The following is a 14,432-nucleotide window of genomic DNA, read 5'->3' as shown; positions in this document are numbered from 1 at the left end:
TTGTTAAAATTGCAAGCTTTTTTGAGAGACTGGGGGATATATATATTTTTTAAGTCATCAACTGGCACTAAAAAGACCACAATGATGACACCAGGCAAGCCTTTCTGAAGAGGTATTCCAAAGCTGGGGTGCCAATGCTTCTACTCAGAAGAACCTTTCACCAAGGTGAAAGCAATAGTAGCCTATGGTCTGGTCTGAGGCACAGGACACAGCTTGCTGAAAATAAGCAGGCCTGGATCTGGTCAGTACCAGGATGTGGGCATAATACATTCTGGATGTGGGCATAATGCAGAATTCTCCATTTTTATTTACATATTTTGTACTGCATGTATCCTTCCGTTTCTCCATATCTTTTTTCCCCATTCCTTGCATTGTGGATGCACAGAAGAGATGAAATTCCACAATTACGGTTTTCTTCCTCTTTTTATCATCATAATGGAAGAACCAAACTAGATGTGATGGCAATTTCCTAGAATGTCCTAAGATTTGTATTTTTAACGGTATGCAAGTAGAAAATAAGGGGAAACCCTGTTCAGACCATGAAGAATGGAAAGGAGGACTATTTCTCTCCCTATCACATTCTTGAGGAAGATCTCTCCTGAGCTGCTATTTGCCTTTCAAATTACAGCTTTGGAGAAGGGATTTTTGTAAGGATTTTGTTAGGATTCCCTACTTGTAACTCATGGTATCAAAACTGAACAGACTTACCAACACCTGCAGATTTTCATTTAAAACATGCATATAAAAACTGCTGGTATCATATTGTTGTTCTACAAATCTATGGTGTGCTGTGTATAGTATATACCCTACACAAATCTATTAGGAATACTGTGTACGGTTCTAGTTGTCTCGCCTCAAAAAGGATATTGTGGAGCTGGAAAAGGTTCAGGAAAGGGCAATCAAAATGATCAACAGGATGAAACAACCCTCCTACAAGGAAAGGTTGCAGCATTTATGACTATTTAGTTTAGAAAAAAGTAATAGACCATGAGATAGAAATTTAAATTGTGCATGGAATGGAGAAAGTGGCTAGAGAATGCAATGTTGTCAGTTCTCCTTGATCTGTCAAAGACTTTTGACATCATTGACCATGGTGCTCTTCTAGAGCAACTCAAGGAGTTGGCAGTACTTGACTTCTACCCTGCAGTGTCACTACCAGAAAGTAGCACTAGGAGACCGCTGTGGCTTTGGGCTCCCCAAGAGTCCATTCTGTCTCCTATGCTATTTAATTTCTATATGAAACCACTGAGAGATGTCATCCAGGGATCTGCAGTATCATCATAGTGTCATAATTGCATATAATGCCAATCCTGGCCTGGCTGCACTAGCGGCAAATTAGTTTCTGGGCCCAATTCAAAGTGCTGGTTTTGACCTATAAATTTGTAAAAGGCTCAGGACTGAAATAAGGGACGCGGGTGGTGCTGTGGGTAAAACCTCAGTGCCTAGGACTTGCCGATCGTATGGTCGGCGGTTCGAACCCCCGCAGCGGGGTGCGCTCCCGTTGCTCGGTCCCAGCGCCTGCCAACCTAGCAGTTCGAAAGCACCCCCGGGTGCAAGTAGATAAATAGGGACCGCTTACCAGCGGGAAGGTAAACGGCGTTTCCGTGTGCGGCTCTGGCTCGCCAGAGCAGCTTCGTCATGCTGGCCACGTGACCCGGAAGTGTCTGCGGACAGCGCTGGCCCCCGGCCTCTTAAGTGAGATGGGCAACCCTAGAGTCTGTCAAGACTGGCCCATACGGGCAGGGGTACCTTTACCTTTACAGGACTGAAATACCTCAAGGACTGCTTCTCCCTGTATGAAGTGGCCTGGACCCTGCATAATAATTTATGTTAAATTTGTAACTTGTGTAAATTGCCAAAATAATTGCACTAATTGCATTAAACAGCAGACAGTGAGATGAATAACGGTCTTTGTCAGAAGCCTAACAGGAATAGAAACACTGTTGATTGGCCAGGGCAGAGATGAGTTGTAGTAAAGCAGCTGTATGGATTTTAAGGGGTGCCAATTTCAATAAAATTTACAAAATTACTTTGTATGTGAGCTGGGGTGCCAATATTGGGGGCAGGCAAGCTCCACCCCACATAATCTCAATATATGGAACATGCACACCATTTGAATGGCAATGCCCATCAACTTGGGAGTAGAGCAAATATTTTATTGGGGGGCCTGAAGGGACCTTAGCTCCTATTTATGTGAGTCAGATCTGCTTGACACATGTTCTCTCTCCCAACTGTGCCATTTTGGTAAAGAAGGCTAGATAGTGTACTTTCTCTCTGCTTCTTCAAAGGGAGATGAGGTTTTTGTTGTCTGAATCAGAGTCTAAATGCCATAATGCAGTCAGAATTGTGATTAATATGACTTGAGGGGGGAAGCCATTCTGCAAGACCATAATTACAAAATGACAGATATTGTACAAGTGTCCTAAAGATGCATGCATCTAAAGAATATTTATGATAAATAATTACAGGAAAATTCTTTCATTAAAAAATAAACTGGATTAATTAGCAGACAATCATAATTTTTCTCAAATTACTTCTGCACACACTTCATTCATTTTACTTGTAATGGTTTGACATTCAGTTAAAAATTTAAGGGTTGGTCGTCGGGGCTGAGGAAGGGAGAAATCTGACTAAGTTCTCCAGATTCCTGGCCATGGAAAAAGCAGTATCTGGCTATGATGAAGGCCCAGTTCCACTTTGAAATATCCCAGTTTTAATGCTTAGATGAGGAATGGAAGGATCTGCAGGGAGGGGAAGAGAGAATTTGCCAGGAAATGGTTATCTTTGATATGCAGGCTCTTAGAACAATGAAGCCCTGTTTCTTCTTATACTCTCATTCTGAGACAACCTGTTAATATGCAGAAGCTGTCGTCCAGACTGAGAGTTATAGCTCTCTTATATTCACAGCCCATATAAGTGTATCCTCACCAGCCGGTTCTGCCAACTTTCCCCAAGATGCCACGCCTCCTGAATGAGTCCAGGGCTGGTTCTAAGGCCAGTTGAGTGGATATCTGGAAAAGAAATAGGGTGAGAACTGGAAGATCAGTAGAGCCAAACTGGCCAGGAGATGGTGTCAAACATTGGTAAGAAGGTTCTTAATTCCTTGCAACATTTATATGTTACCTTTTGGCCAAAGCACTTGAGTCAGCAATGGCTTAGAATCTGAGAGACTAAGACACTTTTGGGAAGGGAAGAGCCTCATCTTTGCCTCTGATGCAGCCAAGTGATCTGACCACTGATGAAGTTCTGTGAGGGGGGAAAGCTGGAAGGGCAGTTGATCACAGCCAAGCTAATAAAAAAAGCCTTGGCATTTGACCTAGACTCACTGAATTCTAAATATACTTCAGAGGTCCTCTAGCTCTCTATTTGATGCAGGCCCCCATCCAACCACTGCTTAAATTCTGAGGTTCTTTGTTATAAGAGGCTGCATATCTAGAACATAGTAAGAGCCATGGTGGATCATATAATCCAGAATTTTTTTCTCACCTATAAGTAGCCTACACAAAGGACCTGGATGCAACAACATCTTTTCCTCCTGTGGTTTCCAGCAGATGGTATTTGCGGCTAGCACTTGTTGATAGCCTTTCTCCATTAATTTGTCTTATCTTCTGTTAAAGCCATCCATGTTAGTGGCTATCACAACTACTTGGTGGAGCAAACTGCACAGTTTAATTATACACTGTGTGAAGAAGTACTTTCTTTTGTAAATCTCCCATTAGTCAACTGCATTGGATGTCTACAAGATCTAACGTTCATAGAGGGAGATTCCCCCCCTACCCCCAGCTATAGTTCTGCACACCATGCATAATTTTATACACCATTATTAGGTATCCAAAGATAGCTATGGCCTGTCTAATCCTCCTTTCCATTGCAAGCAATTTCATTCTTGTTATCCTGTTCAGGCCTTGTGCAGATACAGTGAGTTTCAGAAACAGGAAGGAAAGGGCACCTTTTCCAATTCACCTGTGGCCTTCTCCTGCTATGCTATAGACTGCTAAAGGGTTTCTAGCTTCAAACACTAGATTTTTATAGCTGTATAGTGAGGGATGGCAGATGGAGTGACAGACTTCTGCTTGTGGGGTTGACTTTGCTTTCTTACTAGAATCTAGAGATCTACCAAACATAGTTAGGTGCAAAAGGCATAGAGAGAGAAAAAATTCTGAGCCCAGGAATTTCTTTTGTGTACCAGAACTGAATGTTGACCTGAGAATGGGAAGATCCAATGAAGCTCATTGACTCAACAAGGTCAGATGTTCTCTCTCAGCCTGAACTACCAGATGGTTTCAAAGAAAGAAAGAAACATTTGGGGGGCAGTGGGGGGCATGCTGTTTTTATTGTAATGATTGGCATGGTTTAAATAGGTTTAACATATGTATATAGTTTAATTCTATGAATGTTTAATTGTTTTTAAATGATTGCTCTTTCTATGCTTTCATCAGTTGTTGGGTTTTTTTTCTGCTTTGAGACCCTTCAGGGGAAAAGGCAGGACACACACACACACACACACACACACACACACACACGAAAAAATAATTCCAGGTCAACCCAAGCATTCTTCATTTTTGCAATAGTATAGGGAAACAGAAGAAGTGGAATAATTTTGTTGCTGCTAGGGTTGGAAGGATCTGCCAATTTCAGTTCTCTTACATTCTCATTTTATCAGTTTTAAGTTCAGTACTCCATATTTTGCAACCATTTGTGATAAAAAAAAAAAACTTTATGGAAATTCAGCAGCATTTTAGTGTGATTTTTTTCCTAATATAATTTTATATGCTGTTTTGACTAATACATAAAACGGTTTTGCAAGCCATTTCCCCTAGTATAGTGCATCTTTGTATGTTATTTTCATTAATATATCCATGGTTATGCATGCCTTCCCTTAATACATGCATTTTTGTAAACATTGGTTGGAGAAATGCATTGCAGAATTCAGATAAGTGTGAATTTCAAAGAATAGCTGTCTTTCTGTTAGCATACCATTTAGGAAAGTGTGAAATTGATAGATCTGGCTTTCAATGCATACTGAATTGAATTTCTCCTCCACCCACAGCTGCTGCTATTGTTACACATCCTTGCCAATCAACTGCAAACTATCCAATAGATCCAGATGTAACTTCTTCTTACCCCTGTTCTAAGAAATAGGAAAGCAGAAAGCTGCCCCTTCCTTTACTCTTAAAATATTTCCATATAGTGCTGAGAAGTGGTTAACCTCATGGCATTTATCTCCCGTCCAGGATACTCACTGGAAGCTGTTAAAGCAAGGATAGGGGAATTCTGTTCAGTCCGACAGCTGCATTCCCCTGTGGCAACATTCTGGGGCTACATGCTGGTAGTGGATGAACCAAGTGGCAAAAGTAAGAAAAGAAATGGAAGCCTTATATGGCTTAGGACCCCAGTACCTCACTTTCTTCTCACAAGATGTCACCTGGATCCTGTAATAATCCTATGGTGGTAGAGAGGCCTCTGACTCGACTGGATAAACTGGCGAATCCATCCGTAATCTTTTATAAACAGGTTGTTCTTCAGATGCTGGGCGTTTCTGACAAAGGTCTTCTTCTGTGAATCTCACCACAACTTCCAGGAGCAGTTTTTCCATGGTCCTAATCTGGGCCTCAGCTCATAGCATCCTCTCACCTCCTTCCCCAAGCTTGCAAGGCTGAGCCTAATGTGACTTGCCTAAGGCTATCATGTTTTCTTATGGCAGAGGAGAAATCTGGACTCCTGACTTCTCTGCTTCACATACAGCTTTCTTAGCCATGGATGCTATTTAAAAATGCTTAATAACTTATCACAAGTAAACTCCTGTCTAAATTAATTCAGATTCCTGTCAATTCCAGAAGGGTTTTGATGCCAGATGTGTTTGATGTGCTTTGTATTCAGCTGCTTAGAAATACTTTTTTTTTTACATGTCTTCAAAATTTAATGTTAAGCAAGAAGAAGAAACAACAAACAAACAAAACAACATCAGCAACCCAGCAACAACCCATCACCCTTGGCGTCTGTTGCAGATGGTCACTAACTTGCCAGTGCACTCAGTGAAGCATGCATTTCCAATCCGCTGAAACTCCACTTCCCTTTGTGCTCAGGAGACTTCTAGTGTAACGAGGAGTGACAGTATGCTTGGGTACGCGAGCAAGCACATGATATGCAGAGCATATGTTGGGTCTCACCTTCATCTCATAGCAAAGAGAATCAAAGTGGGTGGAGGAAAGAAATGATGCCTTAAGGGAAGTTCCTTCTGGTATAAGCACTGTTTGTAATAGCTCTCAGACAGTTCTAAATTGTAATCTAGATTGTGGTACAATCTCTAAAGTTGCAATCTTACACTGACAGCAATCCTCAGAGAAAGAGTATAGTCACCTTGGGACGTTAAAGGGATGGCTGTACAGAAACTCCCTGGGAAGTTATGCTGGCCTTATCAAAAACTCCGAAGTCTCTACTTGAAACTCTTGAGATGTTTCTAAGGCTGGCCCAAGGCCAAATGGCAAATCCCTGTGAGGAAGAAGTTTAGTGTAGGGTTACCAGACATCCCCGGTTCCCGGGCACAACACACCATAAGGGGACTTCCGGAAAGGAAAAAGGGCGGGCGCCATGACCGCAAGCAGCTCCTGAAGCCAGCCAGAGCCAACTGTGCTACTAGGCTGGCTCTGGGCTTCTGACTGCCGCCGCCACAGCCGAAGGGGAACCGGGGGTGTCTGGCGGTACAGATCTCCTGCCCCCTGCCCCCTTTGTTTTGACTGATCAGGGAAGGCTTGGGAGGTGCGGGTGGGTGGCCATTGCCCAGTTTTTAAAAAACTCTGCACATTTATGTTTCACAGGGTGCGAAAGAAGGGCTTTGCACCTTTATACAATATGCATGTGTGCTTGGCCCCAGGGTCTTTTGCCTCACCATCCCCGCTACTGACTCCCTGTTGCTACTCAGCTTAAAAAAAAAAAAAAAAAAGGGTCCCCGGATTCATTGAAAAAAATCAATCTGGTCACCATAGTTTAGTGACCTACTGCTATTTGCTCAGATATGGAATACCAGAATCTTAACCTATTTCACAACTCTGAAGCACAGTCTTCATGTATTTTTTCCTGCCATATATGATAGGGCACAATTAAAGACACTCATGGGCATACCTTTTGTTGAATGGGTATGGATGTTGTAAACTTTACAGCAAAAAGAAAAGAAATAATGTAATGCTGGTCATATGCAGAGCAGTATTGCCAGTATTACAAATAAAGATAAGATGTTTGTATTATTTGTTCCAGCTGTTTAGGGGATAGTTGAATAGGTAGCCCATCTACGAATGAGAGTTAAATTTGATTCAGTTAGCATTTAAAGGTGAACCAACCAAATTCACACTTTTGAAAACAATATGCAAATAGAAACACAGCTGTCCTTCAGAATCTCTACTTACTGGAATGTTGTAATGCAGTTCTCCAGTAAAACAAGTGTGTGATAATGCATCTATTAGGAGAAAATAAAATCAACATATTAATGAAAATAACATACATTGAATGCATTGCCTTGGGAAAAATTGCATGCAAAAATTCATATGATAGTCAAAAGTGCATTCAAAAATGTGTTTGTTATGGTAAATTTGCATTGAAATGCTGATGAATTATTACGCCATTCTCCAAAAGCATAGCAAAGTGACTGAGGGACACTTTCCTGCTTGGCAGGGGGTTGGACTCGATGGCCCTTGTGGTCTCTTCCAACTCTATGATTCTATGAAAAGGAATTGGGGGAAAAGAACACACTGGCCTTTCTGCTCACAAGTCAGAACCATAGGACCATTTGATCTAGCATGCCTCCTAGCTGTAGTTCTGCCTATAAAAAAAAGGAACAGGCTGAATTTCATATGGTTGAGAGCCAGCATGAGAGTGGGGAGGAAGGAGAAAAAATAGCTGGATAACAGGTGGTTGCTTACCTTGTCTTAAAGTATCAAGTTGTGTTATACACACACACAGAGCATATATACGTTTTGTATTACTTGTTTGTACTGTGATATTATTTATTAGTAGTGCTGTAGTGTCGAAGGTCAGGTGTGCTGTTTCATTCTTACCTGGCTCTGGGTGATAATTAATGGCCCTTAAAGGTGAAGGTACCCCTGCCCGTACGGGCCAGTCTTGACTGACTCTGGGGTTGTGTGCTCATCTAGCTCAAGAGGCCGGGAGCCGGCGCTGTCTGAAGACACTTCCGGGTCACGTGGCCAGCGTGACGAAGCTGCGTCTGGCAAGCCAGCACCAGCGCTGCACACAGAAACGGCGTTACCTTCCCGCTATTAAGCGGTCCCTATTTATCTACTTGCACCTAAGGGTGCTTTCGAACTGCTAGGTTGGCAGGAGCCGGGACCGAACAACGGGAGCTCACCCCACCGCGGGGATTCGAACCGCCGACCTTACGATCGGCAAGTCCTAGGCACTGAGGTTTTACCCACAGCGCCACCCGCGTCCAATTAATGGCCCTTAGCTAACTAAGAAAGACTTTAAAAAGGTAAAAGTAAAGGTAACCCTGACCGTTAGGTCCAGTCGCGGACGACTCTGGGGTTGTGTGCTTCTCTCGCTCTATAGGCCGAGGGAGCCGGTGTTTGTCCGCAGACAGCTTCCGGGTCATGTGGCCAGCATGACTAAGCTGCTTCTGGCGAACTAGAGCAGTGCACGCAAACGCCATTTACCTTCCAGCCGGAGAGGTACCTATTTATCTACTTGCACTTTGATGTGCTTTCGAACTGCTAGGTTGGCAGGAACAGGGACTGAGCAACGGAAGCTCACCCCGTTGTGGGGATTCGAACTGCTGACCTTCCGACTGGCAAACCCTAGGCTCAGTGGTTTAGAACACAGCGTCACCTGCGTCCTTAATAAATACTTCACTTTTGATGAGGTTTAAAAAAAGAAATTGCCATAGAACTGAATTGAAGGTTGGGAAAATGAGAAATTGAGAGAACAAATATTGATAGGTATTTCCATCACACCCCTTGACACATGCCCCCTGAGACCAGTATTACAGGCAGTTAACTGATTTCACCTTACCCTAATTCCAGATCCAACCTTGGAAATTTGTGACAGAGAATTCATTTATAATTTGAGAAAGAGTCAGGCAATTGCTTGAGTTGCTGCTACCGAGCTCATCAAAGACTTTGTTTTGCCTGCCAGATGTTTGGTGGTCTGGGAGTTTATAGCATGTCAGTAGCTCAACACATGGCCCAGTTTCATCACCTTGCAGCAGAACAGGCAACATTTCCACTTATGTGGCATCAATCAAAGCGGGATTTCTCTTTTGGCAAAATCCAATGACAAACTAGCTTTGGGCAGAACCCATTCCACCCTCTTGAGAAATGTCAAAATGCCTTTGACTTGCTTTGAAATTCAGATGTTTAGCCTGAGGAAAGTCCCACCAATTCATTCCAAATATTGCTTTTGGGTGAGATTTCAGTGGCAGCTCTAACAAAGATCTCAGGTCTTCTAATGAATGATATTAAGTTGATATTAATGATATTAATAAATAAATAATTAATGATATTAATAAAATGATATTAATGAATGATATTAAGTTGGGAGTTTGGCAAGTTTGCTCAAGTCAGGCCCAAATGCAAACAGTGACGTATTTCAACAGCCCTTGGAAGAACTACATCTTTCATGGTCCTTTGTGATGCAGCATGCTGTCATGGTGATGAGGAAAGGGGCAGAGAGAGAGAGCAAAGGGGGGTACCATTTGCCTTTCTTTTCTTTGTTCTAAGGCTTTGTTAGCATTTGGATCCATGCCCCATATTGCTACTCCATAGAGGATCTGGGAAATAATTCATACTGTAGGTGTTGCACCTGCACATTCCAACAGCAGTCTGCACATGGCACCAACCTCACACTCAAGAGGGGCCAGTACCCCAGTAACAGAGCACCTACACTCTGCTCCAACCAAAGAGTTTTTTTCCAGTGAGTCTGGGTCTTGCTCCAAGGCCAGCTGGAGAAGGCCTTGCAGCAGGGAGCAGTTCCTTCAGCCTTCACTGCAGCAGATCTCCCATTAAGGGTCTCTTGTTAAGTCCTGCTGATTTCATAGCATCATCTCGGCCGTATTGCTCTGAGGAGTAAGTGGTAGGACTGCATAGCTTGAGAAATGACAGAAAGACTGGAAGACAGACTGACTGACTCTCACACCTGCATGCAGCTATTTAAGGAGGGCTCAGATAGCCTGGAACCTTCTGGTCAACAATGATTACTAATAAGAAAGGACTGCTGAGTCACTACAGGATGCTGAGTCACTACAGTGGTACCTCAGGTTAAGTACTTAATTGGTTCCGGAAGTCCGTACTTAACCTGAAGCGTATTTAACCTGAAGCGGACTTTCCCATTGAAAGTAATGAAAAGTGGATTGATCCGTTCCAGACAATGAAAAACGCCGCCTAAAACAGTAATTTAACGTGAATTTTACTAAGGAGACCATTGAACCATAAAATGAAGGCAATAATCAATGTACTGTACTATAAAATAAATAAGACAGTATTTTAGATGGAAAAAAATTAACATTGTTTTTTCTTTTGTGCACTGATGATAGTCAGTTTGGATGGGGGGGGGGCTTTTATCCATTTCTGCAGCCCCACAATCAACCAGTAGCTGAACTGGGTTCCACACAGTCACAAAAACAAGTCACAAAAGCAAAGTCACAAGCCACAGTCACAAAAGCAAAGTCACAAGCCACAGTCACAAAAGCAAAGTCACAAGTCAGTCCCATAAAATGAAGAACAAGTCACAAAAACCAAAAAGGCCACACAAACCAAAATGCAAAAAAATAGCAAAAACAAAACCTCCAAATATAACTTCTGTGTTGCGTGGGTGCTCAGGACCCAACAGCTGGTAGACTCAACAGGAAGCCTCTGATTAGCAGCGAAACACTCAACAGGAACCAGACGATGAAAAGCGACCCCTAAAACAACAATTTTACATGAATTTTACTATCTAACAAAGCCATTGATCCATAAAATGAAATCAATAAAACAGTACAAAATGAAAATGTGATTTTTTTCTTACCCGTGCTGATGATAGTCACTGTTTGGATGGGGGCTCAGGGTTTTCTTCCACAATCACAATTGGTGATTTCTCTCCTGCCATTCCTCCCCTTGCCTTTTTTACACCACTGCCACCTGGTTCAGACTCCCTGGATCTTTTCCTTACCAATTTTTTTTTTGATTGAGACTTGCTTTTGTCATTGTTTTAAGATTTGTCTAAAGTGAGAGATTACGTTATCATTGTAGGTGTTAGCAGCATAACTTAGAGCAGCTTTATCAGGGTGATATTTTTCAGCAATAGCTTGCACTTCAGCCCATTTTGCAAGCAGTTCTTTGATTGTTGCTGTAGGCGCAGTTTCTCCCCCCACCCCCAAATATTTTTATTAGTTTTTTCACAAACATAAATAAAACTTAATCTTTTACAATCATCATTTTATGTCATCTTATTTACACTGTGTAAGTTCACGCCCGGACTTCCTTCCTTCCCTGCTTCAGCTTTCTTAGTTTATATCTTCTCTTGCCTTCTATACACATCACAAGATTTATGTTAACGCTGCTACAGTTTTTAGACTTCTACAGTTAATTCTTATATATGCAACAAATTTACCCCACTCTTCAAACTTTGTCCCTTTTTGGTCTTGAATTTTATGTCATTTTATGTCATTTTAGCTAATTCTGTATATTCAAAGAGTTTGGTCTGCCACTCCAACACCGTTGGGGTCTCCTGTAATTTCCACTTTTGAGCCACAAGGATCCTAGCTGCAGCTGTAGCATATTGAAATAGTTTACGATCCTCCTTTTCCACCTCCTCCCCTATTATCTCTAATAGAAAAGCCTCCGTTTTTTAAAGGAAATGTATACTTTAAAAGTTTCTTCAGTTCATTATATATTAGATCCCAAAACTTTTTCATCTTATCACATGCCCACCACATGTGGTAGCGATCCCCATCCTTTAGTTTACATTTCCAACAGGCTTTGTTACTCAATTTATACATTTTTGCCAATTTAACCGGGGTGATATATCACTGGTACATCATTTTTAGTAAATTTTCTCTTAAGGTGAAGCACGCTGTAAACTTCATACCTTCGTTCCATAATCTTACCCATTTATCGTATTCAATATTGTAACCGAAGTCGACCGCCCACTTTATCATGACTTCTTTTGTTAACTCATCCTTAGTGTCCATTCCAGGCTGTAGGTGCAGTTTCTCTGCTCTCCTCCTCCAAAGATATTTCCTCAGTTGCCACCATTTGCTGCTCCATCAGAATGTTTTGAAGTTCTTCTGTGGTGAGCTCAGTCCTATGCTTCTCCACTAACTCCTCCACATCAGCACAACTCACTTCCAAACCCATGGAATTTCCCAGAGACACAATTTCCTCAACAATAGGAGCATCCTCTTCAACAGCCTCTGTTACTTGTTCTGGGACTGTTTCTGGCCACAATTTCTTCCATGCTGCCTTCAGTGTTCTCTGAGTCACATCCCTCCATGCTTTGTCTATCATATGCAAGCAATGGAGGATATTAAAATGATTCTTCCAGAACTCTCTCAGCGTTATCTCTGTGTCCAAGGTCACCTCAAAGCACTTTTGGAACAGTGCTTTGGTGTAAAGCTTCTTAAAATTAGATATGACCTGCTGGTCCATGGGCTGGATGAGAGAAGTTGTGTTGGGGGGCAAAAACTTTACACTGATGAACGCAAACTCTTCCAACAACTCATCGTTCAAGCCTGGAGGGTGACCTGGAGCATTATCCATAAGAAGCAGGCACTGCATTGGAAGATTTTTGTCCTGGAGGTATTTTTTCACACTTGGCCCAAACACTTCATGAACCCACTCAATGAAAAATTGGCTGGTTACCCAAGCTTTGCTGTTTGCCCTCCACATCACATGCAATTTGCTTTTTATGATATTGTTCTTCTTAAATATCCTGGGGTTCTCAGAATGGTAGACTAGCAAAGGCTTCAACTAAAATCTCCACTTGCATTTGCACAAAATAAAAGGGCTAGCCTGTCTTTCATGGGCTTGTGTCCTGGCAATGCTTTCTCCTCTTTTGTGACATAGGTCCTCTTTGGCATTTTTTCCCCAAAAGAGGCCTGTCTCATCACAGTTGAAAACTTGCTGGGGATCGAAGCCCTGCGACTCAGCATAATCTTTAAACTCCAAAACAAATTGGCCAGCCTCTAATTTGCTGGCACTGGCAGCTTCACCATTTCTCACAACACTGTGGATGTCAGTTCTCTTCTTAAATTTGTCAAACCACCCATGGCTTGCCTTGAAACTCTCAATCTCAGCACTTGGTCCAGGGGCGTTTGCGATGAGGTCAGCATGCAACAGTAAAGCTTTTTCACAAATTATGCTTTCAGAAATGCTGTCACCAGACTCCTGTTTTCCAGTTATCCATATTAAAAGCATTTTTTCCATTTCTTCCATTGTCTGTGTTCGCTGCTTGAGTGTTTTAACACCCTTTGAAACGCTGGCCCCCTTAATAGCATCCTTATTTCTTAAGATGGTACCAATTGTAGATTTGGGCATCCCAAACTGTGTTGCCAGATCACTTATACGTGTTGCCAGATCACTTTCATGTTTAGAAATAATTTCCTTCTTTACCTCAACACTTATCACAGTTTTCTTGCCTTTGCTGCTTTGCTTCATGTCAGCAGTCCCAGAAAGCTGAACTGAGTTCCACAGATCCCCAAAACAATGGCAGAAGGCAGAGACCCCCAGAAGTCCCCCAAACGAAGGCACAAAACAGAGACAAAGCACAGGGCACAGGCACAGGATAAACAAATCCCAAAATCCCTTGCAGAATCCCAAAATTTTCCACTCCCCCCCCCACAGGGTAGGTGGGCTTTCCTGGCTAGGGGCAACCCATCTTGCTACAGCTGGGAGTGGGGCAAGGGCTGATAAAGGGCTTAAAGAATCCTAACATTTTCCACTCCCCCCCCACAGGGTAGGTGGGCTTACCTGGCTAGGTGCCACCCATCTTGCTACAGCTAGGGGTGGGGCAAAGGGCTTTCCGGCAGAGGCTCCTGTTGTTTCTTAACGGCTTCATTGCTCTATGTCTTCGCTAGGTAAGTGATCCTTACCTAACTTTGGGGCTGGGATCCTGTGGATGTCTTGGGGTTGTTGCGGAGGCCTTCTGTGGCTGGAGCAAAAGTCACAGAGCCTTTGCAGGCTTGCGAATGTTGGGGCCTAGCCCCCCCCCGGCCTCTGCAGGCCCTGTGGATGTTGGGCTTTGTCTGCCGGCATCCACTGAGGCCTATGGAGGCCTCCTCGGAAGTCGGGCTTTGTCTGCTGGCATCAGGGGAGGCCTTGGCCTCCTCGGATTTTGGGCTTTGTCTGCCAGGATCCACGGAGGCCTATGGAGGCCTCCTCGGAAGTCGGGCTTTGTCTGCTGGCATCAGGGGAGGCCTTGGCCTCCTCGGATTTTGGGCTTTGTCTGCC

General features: G+C 43.0%; 2 long non-coding RNA genes across 2 annotated transcripts in view; one reads left to right on the top strand and one right to left on the bottom strand.

Annotated features, from left to right (window-relative positions):
* Nucleotides 1–618: 618 nt before the first annotated feature.
* Nucleotides 619–14,323, bottom strand: LOC308578898. Its single transcript, XR_014004191.1, has 4 exons — nucleotides 14,075–14,323; nucleotides 13,953–14,044; nucleotides 7,404–7,453; nucleotides 619–3,011 (listed from the first exon to the last, which is right to left on the bottom strand). It is a non-coding gene; the product is annotated as an uncharacterized lncRNA (long non-coding RNA).
* The window catches only part of LOC308578894, a 55,254-nt gene continuing 54,704 nt past the window's right edge, over nucleotides 13,883–14,432 (top strand). The window contains exon 1 of the long non-coding RNA XR_014004185.1: nucleotides 13,883–14,059. This is a non-coding gene — a long non-coding RNA (uncharacterized lncRNA). The remainder of the gene's footprint in view (nucleotides 14,060–14,432) is intronic.

Source organism: Podarcis bocagei (assembly GCF_964188305.1).
Source record: "Podarcis bocagei genome assembly, chromosome: Z".
NCBI lineage: Eukaryota > Metazoa > Chordata > Lepidosauria > Squamata > Lacertidae > Podarcis > Podarcis bocagei.
The sequence above is the reverse complement of the archived record's forward strand: the minus strand, read 5'-3'. Positions and strand labels throughout refer to the sequence as shown.